Consider the following 20,267-nt stretch of genomic DNA (forward strand, 5'->3'; position numbering starts at 1 on the left):
ATCCCCAAAGACCCATCTCCTAGTAATGATTTCAGTAGGTGGCGCTCTTTCCACCTGCCAGCTTCCCTGTTTGGCGGGAATGAATTCAAAGTCCAAGGAAGTCAGGAGCAGATCAAGGGTGCAGTTCCCTTTTGCCACACCAATATTGAAAACAGATAGCAGAACTTATCTTTCCAAACAATTTGTTAGTGGGGTAAGACATGTTTAAGTGGTAGAGGGTGGTGGACAGGGCTGTGGCATAACATTTATTACATGGATGTAATCATTGTTTCAAAGAGTTCAAGCATGCCAACTTCTTAACATGAAATGGAAACCAAAGAAACAGATTTGAGAGTAAATGATGAGAAAAACCCAAGTAGAGATTTAGACTGAAGAGATTTAAATATATAGAGATGGGAATACTGGTGTTATTGCTAAAAACTGCTGACTGTATGAAGAACTTCTGGTGTAAACATAGATACCTATATCCACTAAAGTGCAGAGACAGTAGTGTGTAGTTTGCAACAACATAAGCTTTAGAATCAGACAAACCTAGATTTAGACCCTGGTTCCAGTTATTTAGTATTTAATCCCAACCAATTACTCAATCTTTAATTCTCAATAAGATGATACCTACATTATTTGGTTTTAATAAGCATTAAATTATGAGATAATAAATGTAAAACAATTATCCATATGTTTGGTGTGTGGCCAGTATTTAACCAATAGTATTACCTTTGGAGTACTAAAAATGGGTACATGTAAATGCTGAGATTTTCTTTCTAAGTAATGAAGAATAATGGAAAATTTTTGTGAGTTTTGAAGGGAAGATTCCCTATATCAGTCAGTACTGTTCATAGTAAGAACAATTTAAAGGAAGCTGAACAGGAAAAGATATAAGGCTAATTTTAGTGTAATGAATAAGGTTTAAACTTGGATTCACAAAGCTTGAGTTTGTGAGGTGCTCCTTCCTCTATGTACAGGCTGTATGACCTTGAGTGAGTCACTTAAACTCATTTTTCATATTTATAAGATAGGAATTAAATTCAATGTCAACCCGGATATGGTATATGATATGAATATTAAACATAATAGCACAACTTTACCAAAGAAAACAATAGTGTAAAAAAATGCTTTGAAATCTATAAAATTCTATATAAATGTAAAGGGTGTTTTGAGAGTAATTGCCAATAGTTAAACTTTATTCCTTATTGAAGTTCATCATTAAAGTTGAAAATTATTCTCTCAAAAGAAAGTGGGGGTATAGAGTCACCAATTTTGGATGAGAATAAAAACAAGCAGTGGGGCTCAGTGGTTGTGCGTCTGCCTTTGGCTCAGGTCATGATCTGGGGTCCTGGGATCCAGTCGCACATCAGGCTCCCCAAAGGGAGCCTGCTTCTCCCTTTGCCTATCTCTCTGCCTCTCTATGTGTGTCATAAATAAATAAATAAATAAATAAATAAATAAATAAAATCTTTTTTTAAAAGAATAAAAACAAGTAGTTACTAGATTGTAAAATCAGAATTGATGAGGAGAAAAGAGATTGATACTGGTAACATATTTGCTATCCTTCCAAAAGCATTTCCATGATGTCTATCCCACTAATGATCCTAATATTTTTTTATAATGCCTTTAGCAATATTTTAACAGGATTAGACTTTTAAGTTTTTATCTGACATTTCACTTTGCACCCATTATATCAGTTCACACATTGGCTGGCACTTGAGTAAGTTAGGATTATATCATTTGTATCTATTTATCTGTATCATTTGTATCTATCTTAAAAATTTCCAAATTATAGAAAGAGAAGTTAGACATATGACATAAGGTCAGAAAAAAATAGAAATCATATTACTAAAGGAGACTCTATCAAGACCTCATTATATTATGATCTCTGGCCTTAGACAGTAATGGTTTTTTATCAATAATATTTATATCATTAAGTTAGTGTTATGTCTAAATGTTTCATTCATAGGAAACTTTTAAAATTAGTGTTCTACCTATGTTAGACATTTGCCTTGGGATGGTGTGTAGTAATGTCACCAGACAAGAGAAACAAGAAAGCCCCTTCACAACAACGACTGCCGCGCTGTTTGAAGGTCAATTGTCTTTTAAGCATGCAGAGAATCTTTATTGTGTCGTACTTCAGAAATACGTTTTTGGAGATGGGAAACAACAGGCCATGATTTAATGTTTTTGCTGAACCACTGTAATTCTTCCAAAACAATATGGGTCACAACAATTTCTGTTAAAGAGAATACCAAGTCCTTAAAGAAAATTTCCTATTTTGCAGGTGGAGAGGAAATTAAGAATGCATGGGGGGGGAGGGGCTGTTGTTTTGTTTGTTTTGTTTTGTTAGTACACTATAAGAAATTTGCATTGTAAAGCAAGCTGCTGTTGTCAGCTCTTTAATGGACCCAGCAGTCAGGAAGCTGCCTCCACCCTAAGAGGCTTAGAGACTGAGCAACTGAGTTAGACAGCAGGTGCCCAGGCCAATCAAGTCAATTTTCTAACGCAGAATGCATGCCGTGGAACTTGTTCTATTAGTCTTTTTTCTCTGTTGAGGAAGCGAGAATTTCTCTTTGTGGGAGCAGTGCTGCTATTTCTAGTTTGAGAAAAAAATGGTAAGGAATTTGACAACAATTGACTGGTGTTAAAACTACAAATTACCCTTTAAAATAGATTATTCACACCTATAGGAAGAATCTCAAGAAGGCACACAACTAATAAAATGTGATTCTGAGTTACACATGGAAAAAATCCACTAATGTCCAGTAAATAACTGGTTGTGTACACTATATCTTTTCTTTCCCAGAAATAGCAACTAAGCAAGAGGTTTTTTTCAAATCAACAATATAAAATCTCATTAACATATTTTACAGTTGGAGACCTTCAGAATTTTACTTCCTTTTGCTATTGAAAAGTCACAATGGCCAAGAGAAGTAATGTATGTTCTTTTAAATTAACAAATGTGGTGGTGGTTAAGGGTGGGGTGAGGGTGCAGAGAAAGAAGTTGGCAAGAAAAGGTTCAGGGCCTGTTGCAAAACCAACTGTAAGCCAAGTATGATTCCAGATAGACAAGAACCACCTGTTACAACAGAGGGAGAGGTTTAAAAGATGAAATGGGAAAGGGGTGACCTTAAAGATCATTTTCCCAATTATAACATAAACAACTAGGGGAACATGCAGTTATTTATATCAAACACATGTGAATACAATATTTGCCACACATTATTCAATATAAAAAGGCATATAATTTCCTATGTATTTCTGTTAAGAGAAACTTCTAGATGTAGATGGTTTATTATTGGTAATAGTAGTAACTACCCAGACATTTATCTAGTATCTTACTGAATCCTCACAACCTTTTTGTTTGAAAGGGTGTTTAACACATGAGGAAACTAACACACAGAGTTAAGTAACATGCTCAAGGCCACCCACTCAGTAAGGGATGGAGTCAGGATTCAATAATTCCTGTCCAACTCCAAAGCCCATGCTTTCAACAATTCTGCTGTACTGTGCACTACATAAGTATATGTCATAGCTTTGGAAAACTTTACTTTCTGGACTTGACAACAACAAAAAAAAATTAGAAGGAACCTCCCAAACAGCTTAAAGTCCACTAACAATTGCCAAGACCTCCATGACACATTAGTGTACAGTTAGAAAAGACAGAAATTCAACCTCACATGAAATGCTTAAGGAAAAATGAATGATTTTTGCCTCGTTGCAAAATCAGAAATCTGAGTGAACTCTGTCCCACAATGGAATATACAATGTTTCATTAGAACACGCTCTAAACCTCTAAACGTTCTTCTTAGTAACAATGTGACACATAGAAAGAGTTTCCCTTTTTAACTCTTTTCAGAGGGAATATTCCGAGTTCATAAAAATTAGGGAACGTCTTCACTTCGAAAGAAAGAAAGAAAGAAAGAAAGAAAGAAAGAAAGAAAGAAAGAAAGAAAGAAAGAAAGAAAGAAAGAAAGAAAGAGAGAGAAGATGGGCTACACAAAATAACTTGTGTTGACTTAAAAGTATTGTGATCACAATGCACTGATCCTATAGAAGTGTGCCCGAAACATCTACGTAAAAGTTGAATAGCAGTACGTGAAAACTTCTTGTAGAGGACGGCGAATCTCAACTACTGATGTAATGATTCTTAAGAGTTTGGGTTTTTTATTCTTATCTTCGAATGAAAATGTTGTGATTAGAAAAGGGGCATAAAAAGAGAATTAAAGTTAGTCGGCAATAGGAAAGACCATCTGTCCATGGGAGGACGTAGGTACAGACTCCGGAACGTCAGGGAATATCGAGCGTCGGTCACTTGGAATTCGGTGTTTTCCTGGGTCGATTTCTTCGTTACCTAATTATGCGTACGGGTAGAAACTTTCCTCAAAATAGAGGCTCTTACTGGAGAAAACGTAAGCATTTGAAAGCGCAGGTTTATTTCTTACGACCGAATCGAGCGAGACGTGGAGTCACTGGCGAGAAATTCGTGTCGGTCTGTAGGAATCCCTCTCCCTCCCGGCCCACGTGGCAAAAGTAAACAGAAGGTGGGCCGGGGCGGGGTGAAGCGGGACTCGGTCAATTTCCTAATTTGTAGAGTCTTTAAAACTACAGGCCCCTAAAGCACTCAGGGCATGCCCTCGGCGAGGCTGGGGAGCTCTTCCGCCGAGCGAGGTGACAGGGGCCGCGCAGAGGATGCCCAAGCTGGGGGCGCGGCGGCCGCGGGCGCACCTCGGGGGGTGGGGGGCGGGGGTGCGGGCCTCGCCGGGCGCAGGTGGGTGCGCGCGGGGGCGTGTGCGGGCGCACCTGCAAGGAGGGGGGCGGAAGGGCTAGGGAGCTGCAGGGGTGCGGGGAGCGCACACACCTCGAAGCGGGTGGTGGAGCGCGGTGCTGACAGAAAGTTGAAAAGGCTAGTCTGGGGTCTCCATCGCTGTGCCACGCACCCACGCCACCTCCCGGCTGCGCGCCGCCCCCGCCCCCTCACCCCCCCCCCCCGCGGGTGGCCGCAGGTCGGAGGCTCCCCGGGGTGCCCCGGCGGCTGGCAGCGCGCCCGGGAGCTGGACCTCCCCCCCCCCCCCCCGCCCCGCGCTCATCCCGGCGCGCCGCTCCCCGGGCTCCACCGCACGGCGCCAGGGCAGCCCCGGCCGCGACTGAGCGCCCCATTGTGCTGCCCCCAGGTGCCGCCGGCCTTTGTGCGGGAGGCACCGGGAGGGGGGCTGATTCCCCGGGAGCCCGGGCTGCCCCAGGGCGGCGACGGCGGCCCGGGCGGAGGAGGAGGAGGTGGAGGAGGTGGAGGAGGTGGAGGAGGTGGAGGAGGTGGAGGAGGTGGAGGAGGTGGAGGCCTGCGGGGGAGGAGGCGAGCCGGGCGGAGGAGGAGGAGGGGGAGGAGGAGGGGGAGGAGGGGGAGGCCGGGCGGAGGAGGCGAGCCGGCAGCAGCGGCTGCGGCCAGAGCTCGGGCGGCCGCCGCCGCCTCCCCGCGAGCGCCGCGCGCCCAGGCCCGGCTCGCATGCGAGTCACGTCCGCCCCCTCGGCGAGGCCGCCCCGAGACGCCGGCCCCGCCGAGTGATGAGAACAGACGTCAAACTGCCTTATGAATATTGATGCGGAGGCTAGGCTGCTTTCGTAGAGAAGCAGAAGGAAGCAAGATGGCTGCCCTTTAGGATTTGTTAGAAAGGAGACCCGACTGCAACTGCTGGATTGCTGCAAGGCTGAGGCACGAGAACGAGGTCAGAGCGCTTCTCTTATGCCGCGAAACTCTCCCCTTCCTCCCCCCCTTGCTTTCTCGCGGGCTTCCAGGGCCTGGGGAGCAGACCCCGCAGTGTCACCCACAAATACCAAGAGGGAAGAGGGAAGCTTCACAAATTACTGGAGCCTCTTCAACATGGCTGACAAATATAGTTTTATTCCATCCCCCCCCCCCCCAAACCTGTAGTTCTGTGCTCTCTCCTCTCCCCTGCCTGTGCTCCTCTCCTCCCTACCCAGGAAACTTACCTTTGTGACTCCGACCCGCCGGCTTCCCGGCCTTTTATCCTCCGGAAAGTGATTTTCCTTTGCTTTCCTTTCTCAAATAGTTCAGCTTCGGGGGGCACTACTCTCCCCCTGAATCCTCCCCGACCCCCTTGCCTGGTTGCAAGCCAGACCCGTCTCTGGTTTGACCTAACCCACCCCGGAAAGAAGTCCGCACCGAGCGTTTTTCGACCCTTTTTATCTGCTGCGGGGTCTGGCTGCGGGTTCGCGTCCGCGTCCGCCCCCCTCTGCCCGGTGTCCGCTTTCTGGGGGACGAGCTGCGCGAATGTCACGGGGAGTGGGACCCTAGGACACCGAGCGGGGTTTTGTTTTTCCCTTAAGTCCGCGCCTTTTGCGCGTGGTGCTGAGGGAGAGAGAAGAGTTTTCTCTGGCCTCCCCCCCCCCCACCCCAAAGACCAGATCCCACTTTTCTCAGGGTCCATCAGCTCCGCGATGGGCTGCGCCTCCCAGCCTGGGGACGGGGTGTAAGAGAATTTGTGGGCAAATCTGTGTCCTGGCTTTGTGCTTCTCCCGAATCAGCTTCGTTGGGTTCCCCGGTAAGTGACAGGCAGACACAAAGGCAGGCGCAGGCCGGGGGAGGGGGCGGGCGGGCGGGCGGGAGGAGGGGGGCAGAGTTGAGAGTTGCAAGCCTGCAAGGTCAGGGGCGCCCAAAGAAATGAAACCCAATCCCAGCAAAGAAACCGAGAAGTAGGGAGCTGATTTCTAACAGTCCCATCCAAATTTCTCTCTCTGTCTTGGTTGCTCTCTTTTCTTTGGTCTTTTATTTATCTGCCTTTCTCTCCGAGTGTCTCTTTTCTCCTCCTTCTCCTTCTTCACACACACGCGCGCACACACACACACACACACACACTCTCTCTCTCTCTCTCTCTCTCTCCAGTCTTGCCAAATCTTTTCGCTGGGGCTGCTTGTCTTCTGTTATTAAACTAACAGTTTCTAGGGAGAGTTCTCTACCTATGGCAAAATAAAGTGTGGCCTGGATAGACTCCTGGGAAGGTCAAATATGACATATTAAGTATTATTTACTGGCTTTTGCCTTCATGACATACTTTTAATTGCATTGAGTGATTCCCCACCGCCCCCTCCCCCTCCATCTAATGTTTAGGAATTGAAAGAAGGGTGATTTTCCAGTTACTTGCTTAAAATTTACTGAAATATTTTTATAGTTTCCTGTGTAGGGACTAGGATACATCCATGAATTTAAAATCTAAAGTCTCATATTATGCTTTCACCTCTCCAATAAGGGATAATGATAGCAAATCCAAATAAAAAATATTCATCAACAAACGATCCAACATAAGAGGAAGATTATTCCCGAGAGGAAGTTGGGATGTAAAGAGAAAAGATACTGTTTTGCTTTGCTTTGGTTTAAGACTGTGGGTATTGTTGACTGGTTAATGAAATCATTATATTTGCATTTTAATGGAAAGTTGAAATACTGGAGGAGAGTTATATTCTTTTACATGTTTGCATGTGTGTCTCGTAATAGGTTTGAAGTGGAATATAAATTTCAACACAATAAATATTGAGTTTTTTTTTTTTAATGTTATGAAGCAGGGAAGTGTTAGTGAAGGGTTGGAAAGTCGAACTTAAGTTTAGAAGGCATGTATATGATTAAAAGATGGACAGGAGGAAGAGCACAGTAATGGACATTGCTCCATAAATCAGACTTCCAAAACCATTTGTCCTCAGGAGTTCACTTTGTAACTTTTTCTATTTTGATCTCTGAAAAAAGCAGGTAAGTTTACTTTAATCATTGATACCAAAGGTTATTTCACATGATTATCAGGGAATAGTATTACTCATCTCTGGATCAGAAACAGCTCATTTGGTTAATTTTTATTTGTCGTAAAATAATGAGGAAAATATTTAGGAGTTTAACATAAATGCCTACTATTTGTTGATAAAACTATGATTAATTATTGCAGTAATTCAGGGTTTAAAGAGAAACAGTTCCTTTTGCTAGCAGACTAGTATCTAACTGCTTTTTTGGACTTTCCAAATGTTGTGGTTTGTGTTGTCTTCAAGTTATTCAACTAAATAAGTGTAGCATTTTCCACTCATATTGGTAAATAAGAATACCTACATTGTTAGTTATTTTTATTGTGACTATGAAGATGTGTTCTTTCCTATCAAACTTAGACTCTTTTGTTGTTTTATGTATCCTATTTGTATGCTGAAAATAGCTGCTAATTAATATTGTATAAGGGGCTTACATTATTATAAGGAGGAGATGTACATTATTTACCATTTTCAATATAAGTACCACTTTCTCTTCTATTATAAAAGAGAAATTATTTGAACTAGTATAGAATACTTGACTATAACGAACATAATGTCCATTCTTCATTTATGTGTGATAGTACCCTCAGGATATTCTCAGAATTTCATAGTATAGGACTGCCCTTCTTGAGCAATTGAATTTTATGGAAGTGATAGTGGACAATAACAAGATAGATCATTTTCTTAAATTGCAATATTGTTTTCCTTATTTTCTTATTGAACTAATGGTTAATGAGAAATTAACTTGGAACAAAGAGACTCCCTTGTTTTGTTTAAATCCACAGATTTGCCAGCTATGACTTTAATGATATCTGGCATTATGCTGGTCTATGCAATGAGTCAAGGCGATTGATATGATTTTGGTGCAGTGGCACATGAATGTAGATATTGGCAGGTCAACATCACTTCCAGGATAAGTGAAATGCACCTGCCAAGGTGTGATTAGGACAGACTTCCAAAGTCCTGTTTGGGCACTGGACTTGTATTAGGTAACAAAAACTGGAGTTAATGTTTTGGTTTCACTTGCTGAAGTTATGATTTCTCTATCAACTTCAAAGCTCCACCCCCACACAATGTTGTAGCCAATGTCACTATTGAAATGTATTTTCTTATTTCCTGATCTCCGTAAGACCTTTCTTATAATTCACAGACACACCTAGCAGAAACCTTCTTTACCATTACGTCCCAGATCAAAGTTGGTAAATTCTTAAGAATTCTTTGAAATTTCCTTTAGAAAAAAAAAAAAAAAAAAGAAAAGAAATTTCCTTTAGATAAAATGTTATCAAAAGCTATGGATGTTTGACATTTAGAATATCTAATATTTAGAAAGATCAAACCTGCTCTTTTATGCTCAAATTCCTTGTTAAATGAATTTAGTTGTTGTTGCTTAATAGAATTTAATAGTCTTGCCTAGCTATCTCAAATTACTGGAGAGAGACTTCTTTGTTTTATAAACAACCATATAGACAAGTTAAAACTTTGGAGCAGCTGTCAGTGTTGATTCATCAAAATAACATTTTCCTCAACTATTATGCTACCATTGCACACTAGTTCTTAAGCGTAGTAATGGCACCAAAGCCAGTAGCAGAAAAATATTTTACAAGCCAACTTTACAATTGGAGCCTTAACTGTGGGAGAGTTGGTTTGCCAAGTAGAGCTGGTGGTTATCTTGGAAATTGTGCTGAAGAACACAACCACAAATGATTTTGCCAAATATACAGTATTTACTTGGTCTACATCCGCAATTTCTGTTTTGACTCACTGTCAAATTCAGGGAATACTGTGACATTATTTAAGGAGGTTATATAGTATATCTGTATACCTTGGTATATAGTACGAAATATGTCTACTTTGGTACACAGTAGGAAAGAAGTGTTCCACAAGAGGAAGAGGGTACAGTGAGAGCCTTGAATCATTGTGACTGCAAGCCAAAAAGAGTCTCAAGGATCTGCTATTTCCAGCATTATTCTGATCCTAGATTGTACATTGAAAAAAATCCCTGACTTAAGATAGATATATTCTTTTCACAATAAAATAGATTTTGGTTGCCCATTCCAAAATAGTAAATTCTATCAGCTTTGATTTATGCTTTCTCCACTTGTCATGCAATGCAGTTAAATGTGCCAGGCTTCAAGAAGAGAAATAGATAGTAGGTGGATTTTCAATATTTTGTGTAAAAACAAATTCGATGATAATGTCAACCTACCTGCAGTTTTAAGAATTTGGAACTCAATATTTTATATTTACTCAGGGTTATTATTCAAACTGACTTGAAGTCAAGCTCCAAATAATCTGAGAATTAAAATTAAGAAATGAATAAATTAGGATACAGTGTTTTTGGAGGACAGGTTAGGCAATAAAATGAACTGGTTATTTCACTAAAAATACTATAAATAAATATTTATTTTAAATTAAAGTTATGTCCCTTGAAAGAGCAATCCTGATTTCTATTTATTCCATACTAGAACCTAGTGGTGTTCTACTCAGTCAATATGTAATGAAGCGAGTATAAGCTTCCAGTTATAAGATGAATAAGCTCTGGAATGGAATGTATAGCACAGTGACCGTTGTTAACAATACGTATTGTATATTTGAAAGTTGCTAAAAGAGTATGTCTTAAAAGTTCTCACCCCACACATGCAAAAACTGTAAGTCTGTGAAGTGTTGGATATTTTAACTTACCTTTTTGTGGTAATCATTTCCCAATGTATACATATATCAGATCTTTACATTGTACACAATAAACTTACATAATGTTGTATGTCAATTATATCTCAAAAGCTGAGGAAAAAATAATGACCTGCAATTGGAAAAAATGTCATTTAATTAGAAAATGTATAATCTCTTCTCAGTGGTAATGATGATGGTGGTAGTAATGACTGGTTTTTCCTTAAATGTAACTTCTAGTAGGTTTGGCAACTGTCTCAGAAAAGCCATCCGTCGTAAGCATATAGCTTAACGGTTTTTAGTAAATTTACATGGAGATCACATATTTTTAATTGAAATTTCTATTAAGATAATTGTAGATTCAGACGCAGCTGTATAAAGTAATAATAATTGGGCATGTACCTTTTGCCCAATTTCCTCCCTTGATAACTTTTGATAAAACTATAATATCACAACCAGGGTATGACATGGAGATAGTCTATTAGATTCCCCCTGTCTGACTTGTATACTTGTATATTGTGGATTTAGTTCTATACCGTTTTATCACATTATCAGATATCTTTAAATCTTTTTTCCCCAAAAACAGAAAAGTTTAACCCAATTCTAATTCATCAATCATATGATTGCTACCATTCTTTATCTAAAAGTGCATTGGAATATAGGTTTTTGTTTTGTTTTGTTTTGTTTTTACCTTTAGATGTTTTTGCATAAAATGGCCTTTGTGTTCAAAATAGTTTAAGTTGTTTTAATGACTTACTGCATTGTTACTTATGTCATTTAATTCTCTTCACAACTCTAGAAACAGGTATTATTATCCTCATCTCAGGTGAGCTAAGATGCATAGTGAGGTTGGATAACCAAATTCATGCAGCCAGTGCATGGTTTAGCTACGATTTGAATTAAGCAGTCTCTAGAGCCCAGCTCTTTAACTACTATGCTATTCTTCCTTATTATCATTAATAAAAAAAGTGAAGCTGTAATGTAGGCTATGCAGGGAAAATCCTAAGAGGAAACTTAAAATGCACAGAATTGTTTATATAAAAACAGGTACCCAAACATTCATAACAGCATTATTGATGATTGTCAAAAATTGGAACAACCCAAATGTCTATCAACTCATAAATGTATGAACTGTGGTATATCCATACAATGGAATATTATTCAGCAATAAAAAGGAACTAAGGGCTAATACATACTGCATCATAGATGGACTTTAAAAGAAGCAAATAACAATAGACAACATATGATAAGATTTCACTTATATGATGTCTCCAGAATAGGCAAATCTAAAGAGGTAGAGAGTAGATCACTTATTGCTAGGAGCTGGGGAAAGAAGGAGGAATGACTGTTAATGGATATGGGGTTTCTCTTGGAACCTAAAAATGTCCTGTTTTAGTTAGTGATGATGTCTAAATAAAGTTATAAGAAATGCATGCAACTGACAAGGTATTTGGTATTCAGAAAGTAATGTCTCATGCAAAGAAATACAGAGAGTATTTGCATTGAATTGTGCAGGGCTATGCATATCTTTCTAGAAACATGACAGCAGTGTTTTTTTTAGGACTTGTTCCTATGAAATTAGGACTTTTAGTTTTGAACAAACAGGATGAATTACTTGGGGTTGCTTATATTTGAATTTCTAACTTAATGTAGTTCTAGATACCAGACATTTTTCTTGTTGAGCAAGGCTTCTCTCCCTCTTTATTCTGATGAGAATGTTGATTTGCTGCCAATTGGATTCCATAGTTTGGAACCACAACTATAACTAGAGTGGGAGAGATTCAACGATCTGCAAGCCTTCAGCTTTAATAATGTATACATGTTGTACTCAATAAGGAAATGCCTTGGTTTCATATAATTGCTGTAATAATTTTTTTCAAGGAATTGCTGTAGAATTGGCCAAAATTTCTACTTTTTTTTTTTTTTTAAGATTGTAATTATTCAAGAGAGACTCAGGCAGAGGGAGAAGCAGGCTCCACGCAGGGAGCCTGATGTGGGACTCAATTCCGGGTCTCCAAGATCATGCCCTGTGGGCCAAAGGCAGGCGCCAAACCACTGAGCCACTCAGGCTGCCCAAATTCTACTTTTAAAGAGTATGATTTTAGTACTTAGCTGTAGGTTTGTCGTATGTTTGCAACAGATATAAGTTAGGCACAGTCTTTATCCTATCAAGCTGATGGAGTGATTGTTACAGAAAGCTGTAAGGTCTGGTCCTCCTTATAGAAGAAATGAATGGCTTCCTTGTTTTTTACCCTCTCTTGTTTCTCTTAATACTCTGAACCACCTCAGTTGATACTAGGTTTGTTTCTTTCTTTCCAAGATTTTTATTTATTTATTCATGAGGGACACAGAGAGAGAGGCAGAGACAAAGTCAGAGGGAGAAGCAGACTCCCGCAGGGAGCCCAATGCAGGACCCTGGGATCACGCCCTGACAGACACTCAACTGCTGAGCCACCCAGGCATCCCAATAATAGGTTTATATGATAGCATCTCCATAATATTCAAAAGCTGTTCACTGCGTTTTAGTGTGCTACTCCATCTTTGCTTTTTAAATATACTTCCAAAAATTTTAAATTTTTTCAAGTAAATTAAAAATATGGGAGATAAGGTATTTTGATATGTTTATATTTTTAGCTTTGCTTTTTATAAATAATTTCTATGGAAGATGCCCTAGATTCAGGAGAGAAACAGGGCTGTAAAGCTTTGCTGATGGATTGCTGTCTTCAGGGAACAGAATAGTCAGGAATAGACATAGCAATCTCCCATTAAGACATGCCATACAGGGTATTGATATTTTTCATCTGCTACTTTTACAACTTTGAGATTTGTTACAGTTTGTTCTGTGAATGCTACAGAGTGATAATTTTAATTACTATTGTCATATTTCATTAGCCATTGCTAAAACCTGCCTTTTCAAGTCCCTTGTTTTTTTGATAGGGTATTAAACTAGTTTCTATGTCCAGATTATACTTAAGGAAAACTAATCACTCAACTTTCAAGATGAGTTTTTATTATATCATTTCTCCTCAAATTGGTATTTTTTGTCTTAAAATGTAGAAGAAAAAATGTTTAAAAAATGATAGTGAAACCAGAGGATTTAACATGATCTATCCCGGAGTTATTCCTCCTGTTTTTCTTCCCTGTCTACATTCAGAAACAAGGGCAACCATTAAAAAATACCTTAATTATTAGTTGTGCTGCTTTTAAAGTGCCAGAATCTGAAAATAATACAATGACACCACACCCAGATTCCATCCCTAACATACTGTCTTGTTCCTATTAATTTATTTTTTAAACTGTTTGTTCTTTCAGCACTTTTTCCATTTTTTGTTTGAAGTCTCTTACTTTGAAGTTATAGAATTTTCATATTTGCCATTGGCTATAAAGTTCTCTTAGCTCTTTTATAACCTCTCATGATTTTTGTATTAAAAGGATTACTTTTATATACCCTCTAATTAGTGTGGATGGTTATTAGCTTTTTGTTTGTTTTACTGCATATATCATAACAGAACAAGAAATCACTTCTGCAAATAAAGTGTCTGATCATTCATAAAATTAGAATATCTTAAAAAGTGAATCCAGTTATTACAACATTAATTCACTTACATTTATATTTTAATGTACCAAAGAGAACTGGTAAAAGGAAAAATACTATATATGGATACTTTTCAAACATGAAGGAGGAACAAATTTTCCAACATAGAAATAACCACGTAAATTATTTTGTTTCAGTAAAAAAGACAAGCAGGTACATCTTAGCAGGAAAGCATATATTTTAAACTTTTTACTCTAGATTTAATCTAGCTTTATTCCACTAGACCTACCCAAATGGTTGAAGTTATAACATATTTAGTTGAAATTAGGACAGAGTTATACTTATCTTTGAAATGTCTACCACATCATACTTGGAGAAAAACAAACTGGCAGGAAGCAAAGCTAGTAGACCTTTTAATGGCTTACCTTTTCAATACTTATAATTTAATTGTGTTTCTACTGAAAATCAAAATTGGTAAGAACATTCGGTTATTAACACTGGAAACTAAATTTTCAATATTTTGAAACTTGTTTACTCTCAAATGTGATTCTTATTTGAAGTAAGAAATTTTCTAGACATCAACTCATTATATAATTTAAAAGCATTTTTACCAAGTGTGTAGGAGATACAGGATATAGTGTTTTAAAATGATTTTTAAGGGATCCCTGGGTGGCACAGTGGTTTAGCGCCTGCCTTTGGCCCAGGGCGCGATCCTGGAGACCCGGGATCAAATCCCACGTCGGGCTCCCGGTGCATGGAGCCTGCTTCTCCCTCTGCCTGTGTCTCTGCCTCTCTCTCTCTGTGTGTGACTATCATAAATAAGTAAAAAAAAAAATTAAAAAAAATAAAATGATTTTTAAAATGCTTGAGATTTTGTTGAAATCAGAGGATTTTCCAAATCACTAGTTTAATTTACTACTGACAGTTTTGCTTCATTTTTTCTTCATTATTATATTTTGTCATACTTCAAATAAAGCTGAAGTTTCCATATTTAGGGGTAAAAAAACTTGATATTGACATTTTCCTCTAATATTGCTAAGAATTCAACCCTCTTAAATGGTTTACTTGTTGCCTGTTCACAAACCCATTGTAAAAAATGCGATGAGTGTAGATGAGTGTGAAAATTAAAATAAGGCAGGTGAAATACTAAATTGTGTTTCTCTTTACTCAGACATAGCCATTGGATACTTTTTGCCAAAATGGTCATGTAATTTTATTTGGATGCAAATTGTCACTTTGCAAACCATTTGCCTACTTAATGTATCTCTGTCTAGTGGTAGGTGAGCAAAGATAAAGAAGTCTTGGGATAAGAGGAAGTAGAAAGTGCATTCAGAATGCATTATTGGGATTTCAAAATTTGCCCTAAATTTAATTAGAAAAGGCAGTTAATTGTGACCCTGTCCTTTGGGTAGGTGCTGCTTAAAGAAGGAAAGAAATGCAATGGGGATTGGTCATTTCTCCTGTTCTTCCTCCCATTTATATTATATATATGCTATATATATATATATATATATATATATATATAGTATATATACACATATATTTTTATTATTTATTTATTTATTTATTTATTTATTTTATTTATTTATTTTGGAGGGGGGAGGTGGAAGGAAAGGAAAAGATAAGAAAAGTAAATCACTTTTAGAGATAGTTCCTTGACAGGCACATGCTCATTTTCAGGGCCAAAGAAAAGGGAGGTTTCTCTTTCGAGCTTCTTGATGCTTTCTCACCTCCCAATTACACGCGGTCACATCAACATTTGACACGTGGGTACCGTGCGCATGGCAGCGCTATTTACAAACACCATCCTAAGATTCCAGAGACTCTTATGTAACAGCCGAGAGAGTGCGGGCTTTGTGTGTCTGTGGGCGGAGGAATCACTTTAATTCAGAGTCAGGGAGCCCTTGTCTGGCGCTGACAGGGTCATGAACCAAAGATCAAGGTGTCTAGGTCAGGATCCGCCCAAGACACAGTTCTCCTACCAAAGTCTCAAAGGCAGTGCTTTAATACGGGATTAATCTTTTTTTTTTCTTCCTTCAGCAAACAGAACCGGTTATGTCTAACTTTTTTGTGGTTTTGGTAAATGTGGGCAGATTGTACATTGGTTTTGGTTGTAACTTACAGTGCCACTGAGGCTGAAGTGTGCTTGCCTGCCATTCAGTCTCACAAATGCCTTTTTTAAAAAAGAGTGTATTTTAAAATTTGTAATCATCTTCAGATGCAAGAGTATTCATAATCTGACTTGCCAGACTAGACACTCAAACCACAGAACACTCAAGAAAGTGATTAATTGATCATCCTCCTTATCCCTTCCTGCCTCAACCCCTCTCCCCTTCCTCCCCACCCCTGTTCAATTCTTTGTATTCCACCTCCCTCAGCCTTCCTCCACTTTTTAACTACATCAAGACTTGGATTTAATTTTTTTTTTAATTTTTATTTATTTACTTATGATAGTCACAGAGAGAGAGAGAGGCAGAGACACAGGCAGAGGGAGAAGCAGGCTCCATGCACCGGGAGCCCGATATGGGACTCGATCCCGGGTCTCCAGGATCGCACCCTGGGCCAAAGGCAGGCGCCAAACCGCTGCGCCACCCAGGGATCCCCAAAACTTGGATTTAAAAAGAGGTCTCTATACCAAATTATGAAATTGCTTTTTCTTTCCCAGATAGAGTTTCAGAGTTTCTCATTTATATTTATCAATCAAAAGAAAGTCTTGAGCTTCAAAAAAAAGTTAAAGTACACAAATTTAAAGCATATCTGGTATGTGTTTACCAGTGTTTTTCATCATGAATTGTAAGCTGACTAGTTGGAATCTTTAAAATATGAGTAAACTTTGAGGGTTTTTTTTTTTTTTTTGTATTGCGTCTAAGAATCATTTTTGTAATTACACCATCTTTCTAGAAAAAAAGGAAAAATTAGGATCTTTGAAATGCAGTATAATAAATGAAGGGAATTTGTTTAACTTTTAAAACTAAGAATCTTTAACTAAGAGATAAACCAAGCACCAAAAATCTATTTTAAGTCCTATTCGTTGTAAGAGAAGTTTAGATCTGAAATAATTTAGAGATTATCTATCCAAATTTATTATTTACTTATGATACTTAGAAATTAAGTTTTAGCTGTCTAACATCTGAATTTGCTCTCATTTGGAAGAAACTGCCAAAAGAGTGACTCATTTAACCAACACAATGAAATCTAAGGATGGGCATTTTTCATCCCTGTTGCTGAGTAAAAGTTCCTTCTGGACTTGAAAAGATATAGCTTGAAAGGAGTTCCTTCTGGAGTTGAAAAGATATAAACTTGAAAAGGTTTAGTGTTTATCATTTAAAATATTTTGTATATTTCTAATACATTGAATTAAGATATGGTGAAAGTAGATTATAGGCTTAAAAAGATTATTTTAATTTGCGTGTTTTCTTTGCTTGCTTTTTTATTTTATTGTTTTGGCCTAAAGATAATATATTCAACTTAATAACATTGGCCCAAATAGTGAAAGTTTGTTTGAAATTACTTATAAGTATCCTGTTCTACGAAGAGCAGTGCCAATTCTAAGCTTTTGGGCTTTTGCAAGAATTATCTTAACCTATATTAGAACATTAATATTTTCCTCTCATCTTACAGTTTTTTGGACAGTAAATTATATATGATTATAAGCTGAAAGTGCTCAGAATTTTTATAAAGGCCATAAATTAATCCCTTTCTGCTAAGAAAGGGATTTATTTATTTTTAAAGATTTTCTTTATTTATTCATGAGAGACACAGAGAGAGGGGCAGAGACATAGAGGGAGAAGCAAGCTCCCTGCAAGGAGCCCAATGTGGGACTCGATCCCAGATCCTGAGCCAAAGGCAGACACTCAACCGTTGAGCCACCCAGGTGTCCCAAGAAAGGGGTTTAAACACAACTGTCATTTGATTGTACTTTGGTTTTATGTGAAGTGGCTAGCATGTAATAAAAATTGATTTATTCAATGGATGGACTCCCTTCATAATGATAAGATTTAGTGGCAATTGTTTTAGTATTAAAAAATATCAAAACGGTAGATTGCATGTGAAAGGTATATACCAAAAAGCAATATGAAAGTTTATCCCCTTTCAGTTACTACTGAGGGTGTGTGTGTGTGTGTGTGTGCATCTGTTCACATGTAGTTTGGACTTTTGATAAGAATTAAGTCCTCTTGGTAGAAATGGTTAATTAAATGAACCATAGTAAAAGTTTCTGTCTATGAATATAAAATGAAAAAATAACTAATGTCTGTCATTTTTCTGGGTATCAAGAAGTTACACAAAATCCTCAAGGTCATTTGTATAAACTTTTTTTTTTTTTTTGTATAAACTGCTTTTATAAGGTCCTTTTAAGGACCTATAAGGCAGCTGAGGAATCAGGTAGGGGCTCCCATAAACAGCTGGCTTGGTGATGTTAAGAATGGTACCAGGTGTTCCTTCTTGCCTAGGAGTTCCAGGTCATCCTGTGGTCAGGCACACATGGTCCCAATGTTTACACACACTGTTCCAGAATTCTGAACACCAGTGATGCAGCAGTGGGAGTTGAAAGAGTGGTCTGTATCTCATCAATTGTTTAGTGACCTGGATCATGAATATTCATACAGAGTGAGAAAGCACTGATTATAATAATATTTGAGTGGGACAGAGGGAGTTGAGGTGAGGGGTCATGGTAGATGCATAAAGGAGATTCCCCCCAAACCCCTACATTCTTATTTTAAACTACTGTTATCACTCGAAAGGAGCTTTCTGCTTTGAACTTAAAATAGTAGCTTTTAACCCAGACTAGTGACTAAGGGCTCTAATATCCAAGGACTGAAGGTGATGAAACTCTTAAGAGTATCACTCTCTCTCATAACCAGGCTGACTCAGACTCTTTTAGAAGCTATTGTGGCAACTTAACCATCTCTAATAATGTTGCTTCATACCTGCATGGCAACAGTTGGAGTTAGAGCTGCCATTTTTTCATGTTTTAAAATTATTCCTCACTCATTTATTTTATGTTTGAAAATATACCAATCCTAGTACATATACAAATGCTTTCCAAAATTGCCAAAAATGTTTGGTTAGAACTACTTTGCTTAACATTATAATCTGTTTAAGGGCCTCTATCTGCAACAACATGGAGGTAACCCCTTTCTTATCTCGTAGAATTATAGTAAAGGAAAGGAAAGGTAGGTGATGATTTTGGAAAATATGTAAAACAAAGTGGTGACATTCATTCAACTAAATACCAGCAACTATGCTTAACATGGAAATGTGCCTAGAATGGTGAGAGGAAAATATGTAAATATAAATAAAATATAAAGAGTTTTTATTTTTTAAATTTATTTTAAAGATTTTATTTATTTTTTCATGAGAGATCAGAGAGAGAGGCAGAGACAACTCCTCACAGGGAGCCTGATGTGGGACTCAATCCCCAGACCCAGGATCACGCCCTGAGCCAAAGGCAGATGCTCAACCACTGAGCCACCCAGGTATCCCTATAAAGAGTTTTTAATGTTCACAAATGATGAACATTCTAAAGATTCGTTTTGAACTCTTCTAACGAATTATCAGACTTTTTCATCCACCTTCCTTTGAACTTTTAATGTTTTTTTTCTTTCTGGACTGTGGGTTTAATTTCATGTGCTTGTATGTGTGTGTTTGAATATGTTTTTGTATTTTAGATCTAGCTGTGTAGACTAGAGTTATTTCCAATTGCTTATAAGATATTGCCACCACTTCAACATTTTAATAAATCATTCTTCAGATTTGCAAAAATGTAGTTCATTTTCAAACATAAAATCATATGCTATTGTCAACTGAAAAGGACTTTAGAGACTCTCCAACCTATCTGTTGCATTTAAAACTGAAAAAAATAGAGCCATAGGAAGGATAAGACAGTTGCCTCAAATTACATAGTAGGATATCTATCATTTTAATAATAGCCAATCAACTAAGTTCTTACATTTTGTTAAGCATCATGTTAGGCACCTTACAGATATTTTATTCTCACATTACCTCTTTTTCTGTTTGTGCCATATATCCCCATTTTACTGATGAAAGAAATAGGTCATAGGGTTTTAACCTCCATATAAATTTTGATTTATATTTAACATCACCACCATTTTTTTAGGACTGTGATTTCTTCCTCCTTGATATTCTCACCTGTGTGACTTTTCTTTCCATTCTTTCCTGGTTCTTGCTGCTTTTCACCATATTTCCCCCAAAAAGGAATCTGCATTTCCTCCTTATTTCTAGTGGATCACAATGAACTCTTAAACAGCTGGCT

General features: G+C 38.1%; 1 protein-coding gene across 2 annotated transcripts in view; it reads left to right on the forward strand.

Annotated features, from left to right (window-relative positions):
- Positions 1-5,391: 5,391 nt before the first annotated feature.
- Positions 5,392-20,267, forward strand: part of TET2 (tet methylcytosine dioxygenase 2) — a 125,295-nt gene continuing 110,419 nt past the window's right edge. For both annotated transcript variants that reach the window (XR_007407851.1, XM_025422747.3), the window contains exon 1: positions 5,392-5,711. The gene's annotated coding sequence lies outside the window, so the exon portion shown is untranslated. The remainder of the gene's footprint in view (positions 5,712-20,267) is intronic.

This window comes from Canis lupus, chromosome 32 (assembly GCF_003254725.2).
Source record: "Canis lupus dingo isolate Sandy chromosome 32, ASM325472v2, whole genome shotgun sequence".
NCBI lineage: Eukaryota > Metazoa > Chordata > Mammalia > Carnivora > Canidae > Canis > Canis lupus.